This window comes from Engystomops pustulosus, chromosome 3 (genome assembly GCF_040894005.1).
Source record: "Engystomops pustulosus chromosome 3, aEngPut4.maternal, whole genome shotgun sequence".
Taxonomy (NCBI): domain Eukaryota; kingdom Metazoa; phylum Chordata; class Amphibia; order Anura; family Leptodactylidae; genus Engystomops; species Engystomops pustulosus.
The window spans coordinates 83,831,413-83,847,359 of NC_092413.1; positions in this window are offsets into that span (position 1 = coordinate 83,831,413).

The following is a 15,947-nucleotide window of genomic DNA, read 5'->3' on the forward strand; positions in this document are numbered from 1 at the left end:
TGGTGGGAATTCAGAGTAAGGCTACAGGCACACGGCAGCCTGCGGGGAGAGGAGGTGAACGCAGCTCACCCTCGCCCCTCTCCATAGGAACATATGAGCCACGGCGCTGTAATACGGGAAAAGATAGGACATGTCCTATCTTTTCCCGGGGTACAGAGTGGTATGGTGCTGCAAGTGTGTTGCACCGTACCGCTCCCGTACGATGCCGTGAGCCCATAGAAGTGTATGGGGGCTGTATATACATCCCCCATACATGTGTGTGAATGCAGCCTAAAGGGAACATTGAAACTGCAGTCATTTCATTACTGTATGCAGAGTTGACACACTTACCATCTACAAAAGGAGGCATTCCCGTGGGACTTTGGAAATTGTTCCAAAGACAAGGTCTTTAAATAGCAGGCAGAAGACATTGTTGAGATTCGGGATGTGTGGATCCACTGGACCACCGCGGGAGGTGGTACTAGCCGACACCTGGGACCGGAGTCTAAGTGGCACCTGGTCTTCACCAGAGCCCACCGCAAAGCGGCAGGGTACCACCAGCTCGTTCCACAGATTAGCCAGCGGTGGCAGCCAAGGTCGAGGTACCTTAACGGAAGACAGACTTGTGGTCAGGTGGAGGCACAGGGTCAGGGCAGGCAACGGGAGGTCCAGGCAGATGGGAAAGGGAACACAGGCACACAGGAACACGGCAACACAGCAACACGGAGGAACTCTGGTAACACAGGAACGCGGAGGGACTCTGGAAACAAAGGAACACGGCAACACAGGAACACAGGAATACACAGAAATACAGGAATAACGCTGGGGAGCTTTTTCTAAGGCTGCGAGGCACAAATATCTGGCAGGGGACACAGGAGAGGGCTGGCAATGTAACTGGGAAGGCGGCTGGCCAGTGCCATTTATCGGCGTGCTTGCCCTTTAAATCTTTGCGAGCCGGCCGCACGCCCTAGGAGACAGAGACGATTGCTGGAGCCAGGAGAAGTGAGTTCACTGTAGATGTTGTAGTACAGTTTGTTTGCAGCTTCACTCTCTGGAGGCAGACTTTGAACATGTTAGGAAAATTATCCCCCTACTTTAGGTATATTCAGTTGTACCAGGAATACGTGCCTCACAGTCTTCTATAGATATTTGCACTTAGCTTTAGGCCCCTTTCTCCACTATAAATATGTTGTCCTTCTTTTTTAATTTCATTTTCTGAGACTGACATTTTTTTGTAAGTTTAAATATATTAAATAAAGATTTATTCTTAAAAGATTTATTTATATATGGCTTTTATTTTAATCCTAATTTTGTAGGATATATATCTGTGTAGAGACAATATTACTGAGATCTGTCAGCCACTAGCTGAACATTTAGATATACTTCACTTTAGATTGTGTATTCTCTATAATAGTACAATACTTCTTTATCACAGCGTATCCTACATGCATCAAGTCCCCTAGTGCTCAAGTTCAACTATCGTATATACTCGTGTATAAGGCGAATTTTTCAGCACAAAAAATGTGCTGAAAATCCTCAACTCGGCTTTTACACGAGTCAATAGCGAGCCCAGCACTTAAAAAAAATGCCAGGCTGGGCTGTATACTTAAGGGGGCAGGCTGGGCTGGCTGTATACTTAAGGAAGCAGGCTGGGCTGGCTGTATACTACTGGGGGCAGGCTGGGCTGGCTGTATACTTAAGGGGGCAGGCTGGGCTGGCTGTATACTACTGGGGGCAGGCTGGCAATATACTGGGGGGGGGTCTGTGATCAATGCATTTCCCAGCCTCGGCTTATACTCGAGTCCATAGGTTTTCCCAGTTTTTGGTGGTAAAATTGGGGGTCTCGGCTTATACTCGGGTTGGCTTATACTCGAGTATACACTGTATATTTACAGAAAGTTTCAGTACTCATACTGAACCACAGAAAAAAGGTAAGATTTTACTTATACTTCAGCATGCACACTTCATAACCATATATTATGAAAGATAATGTTCAAACTGGTGTTTTTTTCATCCTGCCCAAAAAGAGTCAATGAAGTTTAATCAATGACCTCCCATATTTTAATACAGCTAGCAATTTCATTTGAATGTTAGAAAGAGTCTGTTTTAAGAGAATGTTTGAGTTTATAACATTTTAATATACAATAAAGGATTTAAATCCTATACTGCTTCCTCTATGCTCTTGTGTTTACCACTGGAATTTCCAGAGGAGATTACTGGCTGTAAAATGGCACAAATGTAATATAAAAACTGAACAAAACTGAATTATAATAACTGTTCAAGATTTCATGTTAAGTATCTGTTTATAGGCCAGAAAGTTTTTGTGAATGTTAGACTAGAGTGAATCTAAATCTGTACTCACATCTTATGCAATGGAACTGACATGGTGAGTTTAGATAATTTGATCTGAAGCTTCAGTGTGTGCCACAACGCTGTCTAAAAACCTTTACACCTAAGGAACTCAGTCATGTGCTGATACATAGCAAGCTTGATGAAACTTGTGTGCAGTGAGTATCCTCCAGGACTAGAGATGAGCGAACACTAAAATGCTCGGGTACTCGTTATTCGAGAAGAACTTTTCCCGATGCTCGAGTGCTCGTCTCGAATAACGAACCCCATTGAAGTCAATGGGAGACTCGAGCATTTTTCAAGGGGACCAAGGCTCTGCACAGGGAAGCTTGGCCAAACACCTGGGAACCTCAGAAAAGGATGGAAACACCACGGAAATGGACAGGAAACAGCAGGGGCAGCATGCATGGATGCCTCTGAGGCTGCTTAATCGCACCATTATGCCAAAATTATGGGCAACAGCATGGCCATGACAGAGTGACAGAATGAAGCTAGATAGCATCTAAAACATCCAATAATTGACCCTGACACTATAGGGGACGGCATGCAGAGGCAGCGGCAGCAGGCTAGAGAGTGTCATGGCGACATACCCTAAATGGACTCAGGCTTCAAACCAATGGGTGGCAGAGAGGAACCAAAGGAGGTGAGCAAGAAGCGCTCAAATAATATCGGTACATGATAAAAGTTTGCCAGTATATTTTGTGGATTACACAGCAGGGTGGCGACAAAGTTAACATGGAAGCCATGAAAACAACCCAAAATTCTGCCTGACACAGCTCGTTTGATAAGGGGACCATGTATGGAGGCAGTGAACTAGTAGTAGATTAAAGGTGCTGCAGTTAAAACTATGTTAGTTGGATCTTGGCATGGAGCTGGCGCTCCGCTGCCAGGCGAGCTTTCGCCAATCCAAGCCCCTGTCTCTAGGCTACTCCCCAAACAGCACTTCTAAGAACCTTTTGTATAAGATCAAGTGTAGTAGCGTTCTTATAAGTTTAGGATATGCCGGGTGAGGGGAATGTAAACAGATGCGCAAGAAGCGCTGAAATAATATTGGTAAATGATAAAAGTTTGCCAGTATATTTTGTGGATAACACAGCAGGGTGGCGACAAAGTTAACAACTTTGATGTGGAATCCATGAAAACAACCCAAATTTCTGCCTGACACACCTCGTTTGATAAAGGGACGATGTATGGAGGCAGCTATATGGACGACTTTTGGAGGTAGCAATGGAGACAACGTGTGGAGGCTGCTATGGAGACAATTTAATTTGGATAGTGCCTGTATGTGGCAGTCCCAAAAATTTTTCAAACCAGAGGAGCAGGTAGGTGGCCCTCCAGTAAAATGGAATAGATTGAGTGCCTGTATGTGGCAGTCCAAAAAAATGTTCAAACCAGAGGAGCAGGTAGGTGGCCCTCCAGAAAAATTGAATAGATTGAGTGCCTGTATGTGGCACTCCCAAAAATTGTTTAAAACAGAGGACCGGGTAGGTGGCCCTCCAGAAAAATTAAATGCATAAAGTACTATAGCTAGAGCCAGTGGGCCCTGTCAAAAAATAGCCAGTTTCCTCTGCTTTACTGTACAAAGAGGAGGAGAAGGAGGAAAATGAGGAGGAGGAGTGGATCAATTATTCAGGTTGAGCTTCCTTCACCTGGTGGAGATTGGAAATTATGAGAAATCCAGGCTTTATTCATCTTAATAAGCGTCAGCCTGTCAGCGCTGTCAGTCGACAGGCGTGTACGCTTATCGGTGATGATGCCACCAGCTGCACTGAAAACCCGCTCGGACAAGACGCTAGCGGCAGGGCAGGCAAGAAACTCCAAGGCGTACAGCGCCAGTTCGTGCCACATGTCCAGCTTTGAAACCCAGTAGTTGTAGGGAGCTGTGTGATCATTTAGGACGATGGTATGGTCAGCTACGTACTCCCTCACCATCTTTCTGTAAAGATCAGCCCTACTCTGCCGAGACTGGGGACAGGTGACAGTGTCTTGCTGGGGTGACATAAAGCTGGCAAAAGCCTTGTAAAGCGTACCCTTGCCAGTGCTGGACAAGCTGCCTGCTCGCCTACTCTCCCTCGCTACTTGTCCCGCAGAACTACGCACTCTGCCGCTAGCGCTGTCAGAAGGGAAATACTGTTTCAGCTTGTGCACCAGGGCCTGCTGGTATTCATGCATTCTCACACTCCTTTCCTCTGCAGGGATGAGAGTGGAAAGATTTTGCTTGTACCGTGGGTCCAGGAGAGTGAACACCCAGTAATCGGTGCTGGAATAAATTCTTTGAACGCGAGGGTCACGGGATAGGCAGCCTAGCATGAAATCTGCCATATGCGCCAGAGTACCAACGCGTAAGAATTCACTCCCCTCACTGGCCTGACTGTCCATTTCCTCCTCCTCCAACTCCTCCAACTCCTCTTCTTCTGCCCATACACGCTGAACAGTAAAGGACTCAACAATGGTCCCCTCTTGTGTCTCGCCAACATTCTCCTCCTCTTCCTCCTCATCCTCCTCCACCTCCACCTCCTCCGATATGCGCTGAGAAACAGACCTAAGGGTGCTTTGGCTATCAACAAGGGAATCTTCTTCCCCCGTCTCTTGTGAGGAGCGCAAAGCTTCCGACTTCATGCTGACCAGAGAGTTTTTCAACAGGCCAAGCAGCGGGATGGTGAGGCTGATGATGGCGGCATCGCCACTGACCATCTGTGTTGACTCCTCAAAGTTACTCAGCACCTGACAGATATCAGACATCCACGTCCACTCCTCATTGTAGACTTGAGGAAGCTGACTGACCTGACTACCAGTTCTGGTGGAAGTTGACATCTGGCAGTCTACAATCGCTCGGCGCTGCTGGTAAACTCTGGATAACATGGTCAGTGTTGAATTCCACCTCGTGGGCACGTCGCACAACAGTCGGTGAGCGGGCAGTTGGAGGCGGCGCTGCGCTGCCCTGAGAGTGGCAGCATCTGTGCTGGACTTCCTGAAATGCGCACAGATGCGGCGCACCTTCGTGAGCAAATCAGACAGATTGGGGTATGTCTTGAGGAAACGCTGAACTATCAGATTTAACACATGGGCCAGGCTTGGCACATGTGTCAGTCTGCCGAGTTGCAGAGCCGCCACCAGGTTACGGCCGTTGTCACACACAACCATGCCTGGCTTCAGGTTCAGCGGTGCCAGCCACAGATCAGTCTGCGCCGTGATGCCCTGTAATAGCTCTTGGGCGGTGTGCCTTTTATCGCCTAGGCTCAGCAGTTTGAGCACCGCCTGCTGTCGCTTAGCAACGGCACTGCTGCTGTGCCTAGAGCTACCGACTGATGGCGCCGTGCCCACGGATGGTAGTTCGGAGGAGGAGGTGGAGGAGGGGTGGGAGGAGGAGGAGGCATAGTAGGCCTGAAACACCTGGACCGAGGTAGGCCCCGCAATCCTCGGCGTCGGCAGTATATGACAAGCCGCAGGGTCAGACTCGCTCCCAGCCTCCACCAAGTTAACCCAATGTGCCGTCAGCGATATATAGTGGCCCTGCCCGGCAGCACTCGTCCACGTGTCCGTGGTCACGTGGACCTTGTCAGAAACGGCGTTGGTCAGGGCACGGATGATGTTGTCTGACACGTGCTGGTGCAGGGCTGGGACGGCACATCGGGAAAAGTAGTGGCGGCTGGGGACCGAATACCGAGGGGCGGCCGCCGCCATGAGGTTGCGAAAGGCCTCGGTCTCTACTAGCCTATAGGGCAGCATCTCCAGGCTAAGCAATCTGGAGATGTGCACATTAAGGGCTTGGGCGTGCGGGTGGGTTGCACTATATTTGCGTTTCCGCTCCAGCGTCTGGGGTATGGAGAGCTGAACGCTGGTGGATGCTGTGGAGGATCGTGGAGGCGACGATGGGGTTTTTGTGGCAGGGTCCTGGGCAGGGGGCTGACTATCAGCTGACACAGGGGAAGGAGCAGTGGTGTGCACGGCCGGAGGTGAACGGGCTTGTTGCCACTGAGTGGGGTGTTTAGCATTCATATGCCTGCGCATACTGGTGGTAGTTAAGCTAGTAGTGGTGGAACCCCTGCTGAGCCTGGTTTGGCAAATGTTGCACACCACAGTCCGTCGGTCATCCGGTGTTTCCTTAAAGAACCTCCAGACTTCTGAAGATCTAGCCCTCGCCGCAAGAGCCCTCGCCACGGGAGCTTCACTAGTTGACACATTTGGCGCTGATGCACCAGCTCTGGCCCTGCCTCTCCGTCTGGCCCCACCACTGCCTCTTCCAACCTGTTCTGGTCGAGGACTCTCCTCCGTCTCAGAAGCACTGTGTTCACCCGGCCTCTCAACCCAGCTTGGGTCTGTCACCTCATCATCCTCCGATCCCTCAGTCTGCTCCCCCTTCGGACTTCCTGCCCTGACAACAACTTCCCCACTGTCTGACAACCGTGTGTCCTCATCGTCGGACACCTCTTTACACACTTCCACTACGTCAAGAAGGTCATCATCACCCACAGACTGTGACTGGTGGAAAACCTGGGCATCGGAAAATTGCTCAGCAGCAACCGGACAAGTGGTTTGTGACTGTGGGAAGGGTCCAGAAAACAGTTCCTCAGAGTATGCCGGTTCAAATGCCAAATTTTCCTGGGAGGGGGCAGACTGGGGGGGAGGAGGCTGAGGTGCAGGAGCTGGAGGAGTGCCGATTTCGGTGACATGGGTGGACTGCGTGGAAGACTGACTGGTGGACAAATTGCTCGAAGCATTGTCAGCAATCCACGACATCACCTGTTCGCACTGTTCTGGCCTCAACAGTGCTCTACCACGAGTCCCAGTAACTTCAGACATGAACCTAGGGAGTGTAGCTCTGCGGCGTTCCCCTGCTCCCTCATAAGAAGGTGGTGTCTCACCCCGGCCAGGACCACGGCCTCTGACCCCTGCAGTAGTTGGACGCCCACGTCCCCGCCCTCGTCCTCTACCCCTAGCCCTCGGGTTAAACATTTTTAAAATGAGAGTTATAGCTTTAATTTTTTTTTAACTTTTTTTTGTGTTTTTTTTTTTTTTTTGTGTTTTTGAGTTTTTAAAACCAAACAATGCTATCCTATTGCTATGGCTATTTTCTAGCCAAGTATGAAAGCACACTACTATGCCAGATGAGATGACGCTGAGTTATTAAACAAAATAAACGTAAAATAAAAAAGGACAAATGGCAGACTGTGCCTAATTGAAATCCAACCCCTACTAAATTTTCCCACTTCGGTCTTTGCAATGGATATGTGCGTCACTAAGCGCAAAACACAGCGGTCGCAAGTCTCACTACAAATTGCTCACAATTGGCTAGTAGATGCACTGCAGCAAGTACAGCCACCAGCAGATCAACCAGAAATCAAATATATAACGCTACTGTAGGCGTAAGCCGTTTGGATTCTCCTATGGCTATTTTCTAGCCAAGTATGAAAGCACACTACTATGCCAGATGAGATGACACTGAGTTATTAAACAAAATAAACGTAAAATAAAAAAGGAAAAATGGCAGACTGTGCCTAATTGAAATCCAACCCCTACTAAATTTTCCCACTTTGGTGTTTGAGGTGGATATGTGTGCCACTAAGAGCTAAACACAACGGTAGCAAGTCCCCCTGCTAATTCCTCACAATATGGTACTAGATGCAGATAAAAAAAAAAAAAAGTAGAACGTTATTGTAGCCCTAAGAAGGGCTGTTGGGTTCTTGGAGAATCACTCCTGCCTAACAGTAAGCTAATAGAACACCCTAACGCTTTCCCTGACCAGCAGCAGCTCTCTCCCTAGCGGCATCCAGACACAGAATGATCCGAGCAGCGCGGGCAGCGGCTAGTCTATCCCAGGGTCACCTGATCTGGCCAGCCAACCACTGCTATCGACGTGTAAGGGTACCACGTCATGCTGGGTGGAGTGCAGAGTCTCCTGGCTTGTGATTGGCTCTGTTTCTGGCCGCCAAAAAGCAAAACGGCGGGAGCTGCCATTTTCTCGAGCGGGCGAAGTATTCGTCCGAGCAACGAGCAGTTTCGAGTACGCTAATGCTCGAACGAGCATCAAGCTCGGACGAGCATGTTCGCTCATCTCTATCCAGGACCAGTAACTCAATTGTAGTTTGCAGGTTGTGCTCTGACTGCGAATGGAGAAGGACATAGGATGCAGGTGTAGCACCCTCCGCTTTGTGTAAATGTTAGGGTCCTACAGAAATGGCATTGTACTGTGTATGTACCTTAATTGTTTTATGTTTAATAAAGAAGGAGGCCGGACCACCAAGGTGAGAGAGCAGCAAAAGAGGAAAGAAGAAGGGAGGAGTTAGACGTTAGGGAGTAGTAAGATGACCTAGAGGAGACAGGCAGGAGAGCCTGAGGCTCTGTGGAGCCAGGCAGAAGCGGAGGCCCAGTGATTAGCACATGTAGCAAAGTGTAGTGCATATGAGGAGCAATTGAGGAGCACATTGAAGAGTATAGCTTACGAAAGTGTCTGGTGTCCCTGCAGTTAAAGTTCAAGCACAAGTGAGAGAGTTGTTTCTTTGGGCGCTGACATCACCACAAGGCAAGTGACCTCCTCCTCCATTCACCCCCTGGGAGCAAGCCTTGATCGGGAAGGGTTAAACATCATGCTAACCCAAAACACCTATCTCTCAGGGGTCCAAGTCAACAAACATGCCAACTGGCATCACAAACTATTTCCTACAAGTCCTTTCCCCCCTTTTAGTGAGCAATGTATGTGGCAGCCCCTGGCGCTCCTGCTTTGAAAGGCTGTGTCGGCCTAAAGAGAAGGGGCACTACACATATCTCTGTACTCAGCTCCTGCTCTCCATGTAGAGGATTCCTGCCCTTGGTATCTGAGCTATGGTTAACACACAGACATTGATGGATTCTAAAGAGATGAGTAAACATCAGATACGAGATGGAAATATGACCATTACCTATTAATTACAAAGAGCATCAATGTTGTTTGCATTAAAGGGATCTTCCTAATTCTGCATAGTGAGAGACTTAACAAAAAGTTTGGTCTTAAGATAAGATGGAGGGAAGCTGCTCAGCAGACTCTTCTTCTCCTGCCTGTGAATCACGGGCCACTTGGTTGGTGATTTCACAGACCAAAGAAAGGATTCAAATAATAATATGTAATTGAGTTAAAGCCACAAAGTTCTATGAATTACAGCCATCACATGATCTGGGATTCACAGACCGAGTGTGGACGTGTTTTTAAGCATTTAAATGAGACAGCTACAGTATGAGTGCCCTCAACCTGGCCATGGAGACACAGGGGCTCATTTACTTACCCAGTCCATTCGCGTTCCCGCGGTGCATTCTCCGACGAGGATTCGGGACTGCCAGGAGTCACTAAGGTCGTGCGCCCGATGTCCAATAGGTGTCTGTCGCTTCTGCGCTGAAGTCCGCTGGAGTTCACCTTCTTCGTCCCGGTGTATTCCGATGGTGACGCCCCCCCGATTTCTGTCGCGTGAAAGCCGGCGCCGATGCGGCACAATCCGATCGTGTGCACCAAAATCCCCGGGGCAATTTGGCACAAATCGGAAATGTTCGGGAAACCCAGTGAAAATGCGCAATTCGGACCCTTTGTAAATGAGCCCCAAAGTGTCCCGGCGACATAGACAGAAGTACATGCCCAGGGTGAGCAGACAGTTCCAGGGCCAGGAGGCCGTTGAGGATGAATTTCACTTTCTGCTACACTGCTCCAAATACTCAGCAGTGAGGGACACTCACTTTAGGAGACTCTCAGATATCCTCCCAGGCTTCTGCTCTATGAGAGAAGATCTATGTCCTGCTGGGGGAAGAGGAGACCACAATTGCCATAGTTTCACAATATGTAACTGCCTGCCATAGGGTAAGAGACTTGCGATATACCATGGACTGAGACATAAATGAAACCATGGGCTATTATAACCCCCCATACCCCTTGTCCCCCATCATTTATGGCCTGTGAAGGAGGAAGGGGTACTATTTAACTAGTCTGTCTAGGGCACCAAAACACCTTACCCTCGTCTCGGATGTACACCTATCTCACTTAAAAAGAAATTACAGAACCAAGTTTGAGAAAGCCTAAACATACCCAGATTCATATTGAATAACACATAGGAATAGAAGAAGTTATAGTGGTATAATGGAAATTTGCAATTTCAATGTTCTAGTTTTAATCAGTTGTGTATTCTCCTGAATCTATTTCTATTTTCATGGACATAATTATTTTTATTTTTAGAAATTGCTGTGATTCCCTCAATAAAGAAATACATAAATAGTATAGTTGTGGCATAGTTATCTTACTTTTCATGTAACTATGTATCTGTAACAATGTAACCTAGCAAGCCCAATAAAGAAAAGTGTAGCCAGGAAAATGACTGGGACACTTGCACTGTGCAAAGACATGTCTACCTTTTTCTTTCCTTTACTATGCATGTTTACCTACAGAGGTCAAGAAACTTTAAGTTTTCATTTCCTTGTATACTTTTACTATGTGTCTCAGCAATTCTGAGAAATAAAGAATTAATTTAGAATGATGACTAAGTAAAAAAAAATAAGTACTTCATAAGTAAAGATTTTGAGATATGATTTTACAATTTTCATTTGCCAAACAAAGGCAGATAACATTTCATTTGACAAAATTTACTGAAGATTTATGATGAGTAAGTCTGAAGCCGAACAGGCACTGCTATTCAGAATTCGACTTCCTGCTTGGGGATAAAATATTTTACTTTTCTGTTATTTTTCTACATCATCATATATGAAGTCTCAGTATAGTTTGCAGTTTCATTTTTCACTCCCCATCTTCAAAAAAAATGTTAAACTAAGTGAAATTGGGGGAAAATCGCATTTCTGTCACTTTCTTGATGGTCTCAGTTTTTACACCTTTCACTGTGCACTTCAAATGACACTTCTACTTTATTCTTTGTCTCTGTACGGTTACAGTGATACCAAATTTATATAGGTTTTATTGTGTTTTAATAAATTTTCACAAATGAAAACAATGGGGCTTATTTACTAAAGATCCGCGGATCGCATTTCCGTCGGACTTCCCAGCGTTTTTCGAGACTTGCGCCACTAGGACAAGTATTTAGAAGGGGATTGTGTCGCACGCGATCAGATTTTGCCGGCTTTCATGCAACAGAAATCGAGGGGCGGGCTGTCGGGCAATCCATCGAGGGGCGGGCTGTCGGACTGAGCACATGATTTAACATTTAAATTGTGTCGCAAGAACAAGCACTTACATGCACCGGGAAGAAGAAGGTGAACTCCGGCGGACCTGAGCGGGAAAGCAACACGTGCAGGATATCGCGTGCACAATCTTCGTGAATTGCGGCAGATGTGCATTCCAGTCGGGCAATACTTTTCCTGCACGATTCCCAAAAGTGTAAGTAAATGTGCTCCAATGTGTACAAAAAAAAAATAGTTTTGACCCTAATATAGTTTTCATACTTCATACAGACCTGTGTGAAGTGTCATTGCAAGATGAGCTGACATATTCATTGCTACCATTTTGAGGATTGTGCAACCTTTTGATCACTTTTTATGAAAATTTTTATGTTATCTAAAATGGTGTAAAAGTTGCGTTTCAGACGTTTGGGTGCTATTTTCCGTTTACAAACACCAATAACCGGTTTTATAGTTTGATAGATCGGACATTTTGGGAGGTGGCGATACCTATCATGTTTGTAATTTTTACTGTTTCTTTAGTTTTACATCAGTTCTAGGGAAAGGGGGGTGATTTGAATTTTTAATATTTTATTTTCTATTTTTTAGACCCATTGGGTACTTTAACCCTAGGTGGTGTGATTGTTTCAACCATATACTGCAATGCTATTGTAATGCAGTATATGGCATTTTTACATAGGGTTCACTGGTGTCTGGCATAATTTTGCTCCCTGTATGGCTTGAATAAAAAGATATTCACAGAAGATATTCACAGTTTGTGGTGAGTGCACAAGTTTTTGTTTACATGCATGAACTCCTTGTCTTGTTTAAACCACCGTTTAAACGTTTCCTGGGACTTGTGGTGCTCCAGAAGTAAAAGCCTGTTTTTTCCTCTCCAGTGACGGCAGTGCCAGTTTGATATTTTTGTGTTGTTACATAGGATTAATTTCAATGAGCCACTGGCTCATTGTAACGAATCTTTAGAAACCATGCCACCTCAGGTCTGCCGAAGACCAGTGGCTGTCATGCACCTCATGCATGTCTAGGCACCTGCAAAGTAGGTATGAGCTGTAGTGAATGAAACACCAAAAAAAAACTCAGACACCTGAGGTTCCCTCTGCTACTTCATTTGGCTCAGCCTGTACCACCACCTCCCAAGTGACCAGGCCACCTGTCTCACCACAAAGGGGGGATGTGACACTCCCCCAGCAGGAGTAGCACCATCACGAAGCCTGTCCATACCATCTTTCAGCTTTTCAGCAACCTCAACCAGACTTGGTACAAGCTGTCAGACTGGATTAACGGTGGCAAACTCAACCCATGATGTCCATGCGGGTTACGGCCCTGCATACTGTGGATAAAACTAATAAAGACAAACCCACTATCACGAACCTACTAACCTACTAACAGACCTTGAAAGATCCTGCATGTGAATAGGGAAAACTGGCAGCTGCTGGATGGCGAAGCGGACAGGTAAGATGAAGACAGAGACAAGCTAGTTTTGTTTGTTTTGAAACAGTTTTTATTGTTTACAGTTATATTCACATACACATTGCATAGTAAGAGGCTTTTGTACTATTTTTCCATAACATAACAATAAAACACAGAAACCATAAAGTATTAATACACACAACCATATTCATTACCTGCTTGTTCAATATAGAATGGACGGGGAGGGGGGGTAGAAGTTTATGTAGGAGGGGGGGGGGGAGTAAGATAAGTGAAGGAGCCTTTAGTTTGTGGCTTTACTGTTATTGGATAGCCATGGAGAACATATTTGCAGGAATCTTTTCCTAGTACTAGCAGCCCAATGGGCAAGTTCCTCAAATCTACATAGCTTGTGAACTTTCTCAGTCCATTGTGCAATAGATGGGGGATTACTCAATCTCCAGTGAAGGGGTATAAGTAGCTGCCATTAGTAGATAGGTGTAGAGGTGACCACAATCCAATGTTAAATTTTGGTCTCCGCGTCCCAGAAATCAGATTTAACCGGGCAAGACCACCAAATTTATGTCAAGTTCCCAGTATTTAGTCCACATCTCCAGTAGATGCTTGGAATGGCCGGGTTAATTCTGTGTAACCACAAGGGTGCTTTATACCATCTCGTCACCACTTAATAATGGTTCTCCTTGATGCTTATACACCTGGAAAAGCCATTAGAATTCCTCAGCAGGGCGTCTATCTTAGAGAGTGTAGTCTATAGCTCCCGTTCCCATTGTTGGATATAGGAAGGTGTTTCAGGTGTACCCAACTTCAGTACCGCCTCGTAACAACCTGACCTGGCTTCTTTGTTTGCCCTCCTTGACACCAGGCCAATCCTGAAGCTAAAACAGTTTTAAGAGACGGTCCTGGCGCTTGCTGGTCCTTCTTGGGCGCCCTGGAGCTTTTTTGGCAACAATGGAACCTCTCTACTTGAATTCCTTGATGATGCGATAGATTGTTTACTGAGGTGCAATCTTTCTAGCTGCGATACTCTTCCCTGTTAGACCAGTTTTGTGCTGTGCAATGATGACTGCACATGTTTCTTTAGAGATAACCATAGTTAACAGAAGAGAAACAATGATGCCAAGCACCAGCCTCCTTTTAAAGTGTTCAGTGGTGTGATTCTTAATTAATCATGACAGATTGCTCCAGTAACACAGGTGTGGGGGTTGATGAGGACAGGGCTGGAGATCAATCACTGAAACAATGTTAGCTGCTCCTTTTAAGGCAGGCCTGCAATGAAGTTGAAATGTGTTTTGGGGAAAAAGTAAATTTTGTAGGCAAATATTGACTTTGCAACTAATTGCTGTTAAGCTGATCACTCTTTATAACATTCTGGAGTATATGCAAATTGCCATTATAAAACCTGATGCAGTAGGCTTTGTAAAAATTAACATTTGTATCATTCTCAAAACTTTTGGCCATGACTTTATAGGGGTCTCTTATTTGCTAGTGCAACTAACCATTCAGCAGTCTGGTTCATCTTCTAAGGCAGACCCTTAAATTTGTTGTCCAGAAAGCTGTGATGTGTATAAAGTTTTTGAGCAGGAGCCCAGCTTTCCTAAATAAGTAGTATTCGTCCACCACTTCCCCTTCCGAGAAGAAGGAGGCTATTGTGTATTGATGTAAGTGTTTCCAGAAGGAATCTGTGTGCACTCTCTCTGGGTTCACCACATAGGGAAGAAAACTCATAGAAAGTATCTCATATGGTATCTGCCTGCTAGGTAACTTATCTTTAATGTCACGCATGGTCCAAAACAATCCTTAGTGTAGGGGGCTACTAGGATGTCTATGGCTTTGTGCTGGTGTGAATTCCCAAAGCCTAACCTTATCCCGTTCTGACATTGTAAGGTTTTCCAGCGAGTTGTATAATGTTAATTCCGGTGCTTGTGCAATACAAATCACTAGCTATCTGTGTGGCCTAATAATAGCTAAACATGTCTGGATAACCGATTCCTCCCAGCTTGGCTCATTGTGCTAATAGGTTTGTAGGTAGCCGGGCTCGTCTACCCTGCCAGAGGAAAGTTGAGAAACTCTTCATTATTTTAGCAGAAAAGGGCTTTGGAAGTTTGATGGGCACTGTTTGATACAGGTACAGTAGTTTAGGGAGGATGTTTGTTTTCCACAAATTTTTCCTTCCCCACCAAGACATGTAGGGAACTTTCAGGTGGTCTAGTTGCTCCTCAATTTGGGAGAGTAAGGCTGGTGCCACACGTACCGCTTTGTCTGCGTTTGAAACCGCAAACGCAGACAAAGCCGCACCCACCGGGGCCGGCAGCAGCCTTACTAGGGAAACGCCTGCGATTGGGAATGAGCCGCCGGTGTTTTGCGTTAATTTAATGCAAAACACCGGCACCTCGTTCCCGATTGCAGGCGTTTCCATAGAAACGCCAATGCGATCAGTCCGCAGACAAAGCGGAACGTGTGGCACCAGCCTTCGGTTATATAATTGAGCTCAGGTAACCTGCCCACATCCAGAGAGAGCTGAACCCCCAAATATCCAATATTATGTTTTTGCCACTTATATGGTGAACTCCTTTGTAGGGCCTGGGCTTCACAATCGGAACGGGAAGTGTTCAGAATTTCTGACTTGCAAAGGCAGCTCTCTTATGTGAGATGTCTCCAACTTGGAATCCTTTGATTAGTGGTATAGATCTTATTTTCATAATCAGTGTCTCCATAACCAAAATAAACAATGTAGTGGAGAGGGGACATCCCTGTTTTGTCCCATTTCTAATATTGAACTGGGGAGACAGAGTGCCATTCACTTTTATACAGGGAGCTTTATATAGTGTTAGTATTGCCTGAATAAGTTGGTCTGGTATGCCAAAATGTGACAGGGTAGCAGATAGGAAGGGCCAGCTTACCCTTTCGAATGCACAGATGCCGAGAAGGACTAGGGCAGTTTTTTTGTAGCATCCCTGATACAAAATCTGTATGCTCCTGCCCTATTAGACCTGGTAGAATGGCTTTAAGGCGCTTTGCCATTGCTTTAGCCACCATTTCAAATTTGT